Below are 5,515 nucleotides of genomic sequence, written 5' to 3'. Positions count from 1 at the left end.
AAGAGTTGCAGTGGAGGCAAGCTGGGGTTTGTCCCAGTTTCTCTACAGAGTTGTGATAGGGGTGAGGTGGGTAACAATCTTCCAGATTTGCTTTCTAATTCAGCATCTGATTGGCTATCATTATCAAATTTTTGGCATTTGAAGCTTCTATAGGCTTTTCTGGCCTTGTACCAGTGGAGGGGACGGCAAGATACCAGCCTCAGGACTTGGGCTTGGCCACATGTGATTACCAAAAATGCCTTTGTATTTTCCAGCTTTAAAGACTTTTTAGAAACAATAGGAGGTGCTTCAGAAACAGTTGAATGAGTTTCAGAAACATTTGATGTGGTTTCAGAATATTCTGCTCACATTTTTCACATTTCACGATACATACAAACTATTATAACAAGGAGAACCACTGTTTATTTAATATAAAATATAATGTCTAGGGGCCAGAGCGGTGGGGCAGCGATAAGGTGCTTGTCTTGCATGCGGCTGACCTAGGATGGACCACAGTTCGATTCCCCCAGCATCCCCTATGGTCCCCCAAGCCAGTAGTAATTTCTGAGTGTGTAGCCAGGAGTAACCCCTGAGCATCCCTGAGTGTGGCCCCAACCCCTCCCCAAAATATATATATAATGTCTAATGTGTTTAGATGAGGCTTTCCTTGGCACAGTGCCTCTAAGCCCTTTGGTGGACAGTTCTGAAGACGCAGGATAACAATGGCAGAGAAAAAAATCACAAGCAGTCTAAGTTTCATGGGAGATAGCTTGGTTTATTCTATGGCTCTATCTGCCATGTGCAGACTCTGCTCCATGTCTGCCTAACACCTCTTTCTCTCAGGAGCTCTTTGTCTCCCATTCAGCTGCTTTTCATGCTTCCTTGCTTCTCCTTTCTTTCCCCCAGCCAGCACCTTTTATTCTTATTCCAAACTGCAGGACCCCCCACCAGGTGTAGGTGGGTCTGACCATCCCAATAAGATTAACATTTCAATAGAAAGTTTAGGGTATTGGGGGAAGGGGTACCTCACAAACCACTACCAGAGCTATCAATGCATAAATTACTATATTGGTTTGTTTTATTTTGATTGTTGAAATAAAGAAGGTCGCAATATGCATGACAAGAAGCCAGGGTCCCTCAACCAAAAACCAAGCCATTGTCACAACTTTGAACCAAATAGAAGCTAACTTAAAAAATCTATGATAGAGTAGTCAAAGCAATAGCACAGTGGTAGGGCATTTGTCTTGCACGTGGCCAATCCAGGGTGGACCTGGGTTCAATACCCAGCATTCCATATTGTCCCCCTGAACCAGTAGCAATTTCTGAGTGCATAGCCAAGAGTAACACCTGAGCATCACTGGGTGAAACCCAAAATCCAAAAAAATCTATGATAGAGAAACCTACTTAAGCAATACTGAATTGCCCCAGGGAACATTTCACCAGTCATAGGGGAAGTCTCTGCTCTGGGCATCAGGTGAAGTAAAAGCTTCATGCCCCAATCCCAAGAAATTGGAGAGCACAGGTCTGGATGCAAATGTCAATGCAGAAAATAATCCACACATGCTTAAGGGGGTAAAACAGATTCAAGATCTCCCACATGCAAGCCTTCCGTGGTGGAAAACCAAAACTACAAGTAATTTTATTTTCTGAGACCCTGGATTTTTATTAAGAAGTGCCAGACCATACCTTGGAGTAGAGAACAGGTGGTCTTAGGTACAAATCCAAAGGATGCTTCTATCCAAAAGTGCTTCTGATCAATGAGTAACAAATATATACTGAATAGGGTAGAATCTGGTTAATCCAACATGTGTCTATTTATACACACATGTGGTCTGCTGGATCAGTGCCGTTCCATTTACAAGAAAGCAAGTGAATGCAGACTACAGGTCAGGCATTTCTAGAAGCAGCAGCAAAGAAGCACATAACATGGGGTCTGCAGGTGGGGAAAAGTGTCATGGCTCAAGACATCACACAGAGGAAACCCCACCTCAGGATGGAAAAACTGGGTTTGGGGAAAGTAGCGGGTGCAATTTTGAACCAACATCATCAACTGAGAAGGAACTAAAAGCAAGTGGAAGGGCCAAGAGCATGGCCAAGACCACCACTCTTTGTACTGACATGGCTGTCAAATCGCAGACTTAGCAAAACCCAGCACCAATATCCCTCCCGAGAGTTAACTTCAGCCTGAGGGAGAAGGGCCCTGAGCATGTGCTTGGGTGAGTGGGTACTGGGGCCAAAGAAGCCTTAGATGTGCCACAGCCATGTGCAATCACAGCTGTTGCAGGGACCCTCAATCCAAACCCTTGATCTGCCCTCCCACCTGCCCCAAGCATGAACAGCCCATATTTTCTTTGCTCAGTCACCTTCTTCCTGATGTGTTCCCACACTCCTTAACCTAAATATTGCACCTTTGACCTGTTCAATCCCCATGGAGCTTTCCACATATCCCACAGTATCTAATTATTCTGATATGCTTTACACACACACACACACACACACACACACACACACACACACACACATACACACACACTTATTCGAAAATTCCCTTGAGGAAGAATTCATTTCCCTAAAAGAGACCCAAACACTTGTTTTGTTACAGAAACCTCACCAAGAACCAGACGCAGACACTGGAGAAATTAGAGAGGCAAGTTTTATTTAGGACTTGTCTAATACCAAAATGTATAAAGCCTCAAACACAGTTGATACAGATAATATAGGTTAGATACAGGATATATTGATTCTGTGGAAGCAATTTTTTCATCAAATACACAATGATTGCTAACATGTAAATCTTGGTGCAAAGAGTAATGAATATATACTGTTTAGGTTCCATACAGTCATTTACTAATTGCTTCTTTGACCCTGTTTCATTCCTGCTTAAGCAGCCAGGTTGACCTGGCTCTTCTCTCTGTTCTGGTCATAACTCTGTGATTTATGACCCATTAATCTTTGCCCAGCTCCTAGAATGGGTCACTCAGAGGTCCTGCCTCAAGTTTCCTGCTTCTGCTTCTTATTTTTTTTATTAGTCTTTTTTGCTTTTGTCTTTTACAATAAAAACATACAGATCGGGCCGGAGCAATGGCACAAGCAATAAGGCATCTGCCTTGCCTGAGCTAACCTAGGATGGACCTCAGTTTGATTCTCCGGTGTCTCATATGTTCCCAAGCCAGGAGCCATTTCTGAGCACATAACCAGGAGTAACCCCTGAGCATCACTGGGTGTGGCTGAAAAAAAAAAAAAAAAACGAAGAACATCCAGATCAATGATGTAAATTGAATCTACTTTGATGATTGTTGACTGCGTGAGTCAAGCTATTATTCCATGCATGTCTGCAGTGCTGGGCCAGAAAGAGATAGCACGGATGTTCAAGCTGGCTCAGGTTTGATCCCCAGCACTATATGATCCCCCAAACTCCACCAGGGAATGACTCTGACTACTTGAGGGTTATGGTATGGTCCATCAACTCCCCACCTCAAATTATCAGTCATGTATGTTCATTTGCTCTCCTCTGTTTATACCTTGAACATCAATCAGAGTTATTGATAGAAACATATAGGATATACTATGGGTATTCAGTAAATGTTGCTGATTTTATTTTTTTCCTTTTTTCTTAAATTTTATTTTATTTAAGGAGTCCTCCCCAAGTTGTTCTTTAGGGGGCAATTCCTGGCAATTCTTAACCTATTGGACAAAGCAGTTCAAAGCTATGCCTAGAAAGTAGTTGTACCACTTCCCCAGCTGTGTTGCAGGAACCACCAAGGTTATGCTCTTTGATGCCATGGATTGAACTGGATCTCTGCATGCAAGATCTATGCCTTCACTCCTGCACTCCCTAGCCCTACTTATATTTTACCTGATTAACATGTAAAGGAGGACCCAGGGTATAACTAGGTATTGGAGACCCACCCTGTGTTAGCCCACAAACCTCATGGCCCTTTGAGGTGTGAAGAAGGATCCTAGTGTTCTCTGAGTAGAAACCTCTAAATCATAAGGAAACACAATAGTGTTTTTAAGTTTTAGTAGTTCTGGGGGCAGAGCAATAGTACAATCAGAAAGGCATGCCGGGGCCGGAGAGATAGCATGGAAGTAAGGCGTTTGCCTTTCATGCAGAAGGTCATCAGTTCAAATCCTGGCGTTCCCATATGGTCCCCCCCCCGTGCCTGCCAGGAGCAATTCTGAGCATGGAGCCAGGAATAACCCCTGAGCACTGCCGGGTGTGACCCAAAAACCACAAAAAAAAAAAAAAAAAAAGAAAGAAAGAAAGAAAGGCATTGCCTTACACATGGCTGACACGGGTTTGATCCCCAGCATCCCATATGGCTCCCTGAGCCTGCCAGGAGTAATTCCTAAGTAGAGGAGTGAGGAGTAAACCTCTGAGCATCGCTAAATATGGCCCCACAGAAGTAAGAAAGGACTGTGAAATTCTCATCACCAGAGTCCCTTACCTTCTTTGCCCTCATTATTATAGTCTGGGTCTTCCTTCCTGGCCACACTCATATCCCTTCCTGTTCTCATGACCCATATAAAGCCATGGCCCCTGTCAGCAATTTTCTATTCAAATGCCTATGAGATCCAAATGTTTCATCTTCTCCAAGTTTGTTCCTTAGATGCTGCATCCAGCTCTCTGCTCAGGTCCTGGCTGTACTAGAAAAATGGCACTGTTTGAACCATCCAAATTTGACTTCCTTTCACAGCCTCAGTTCATCTCATTCAGAGGCCCTCAAACTATGGCCCCACCAAGGACATTTATTCAGCCCACTGGTGTTTTTGCTGCCACTGCCTGTCCTGCTTAGCAGTAAATGAGTCTTTCAGGATCTACAATTACACAAAGGATTGAAGAAATGGGAGACAATTTGTATCAATATCTGCAAATCTCCACAAAAAAAAAAACTTTTCTATTTTTCCTTGCCATTTGATGAAAGGCAATGTGATTTTTGCACACTTCTAATTTTGATCTGTGAGACCAATGATTATGTCAAAGTCACAGAGAGCTTTCTGCACTGCAAAAGCATCAACGAACAACTACAGGAGAGGATATCTATGAAAACCTTTGCCAAACTGTGAATGGTCTGGAGCTGGATTGGGCTAAACTAGCCAGTGTGACAACTAATCTGCTCCTAGCATGGTGGATTCTAAGAAAGGAGTAACTGCTTACATTAACCAAATGATGGGCAAACATAACCATTCTCTTCCAATAGCCATACACTGATTCATCCACCAACAAGCACTGTGTAGTAAATCACTGAAGTGGGACTATTTTTTTTGTTGTTGGTTTTTGGATCACACCCAGCAGCACTCAGGAGTTACTCCTGACTCTACACTCAGAAATTGCTCTTGGCAGACTCGGAGGACCATATGGGATGCCGGGATTCAAACTACCATTCTTCTGCATACAAAGTAAACACTCTACCTTCATGCTATCTCTTTGGCCCCTGAAGTGGGACTTTTATGAAAACTGTGGTATCTTGTGTTAACTTCATTAGAGCTAATGCACTAAACCACAGGTGCTTTCAGGAATTTCTGTCTGAGCTAA

The sequence above is a fragment of the Suncus etruscus genome, chromosome 8 (genome assembly GCF_024139225.1).
Source record: "Suncus etruscus isolate mSunEtr1 chromosome 8, mSunEtr1.pri.cur, whole genome shotgun sequence".
In the NCBI taxonomy this organism is placed as follows: Eukaryota; Metazoa; Chordata; class Mammalia; order Eulipotyphla; family Soricidae; genus Suncus; species Suncus etruscus.
This window is presented reverse-complemented; position numbering follows the sequence as displayed.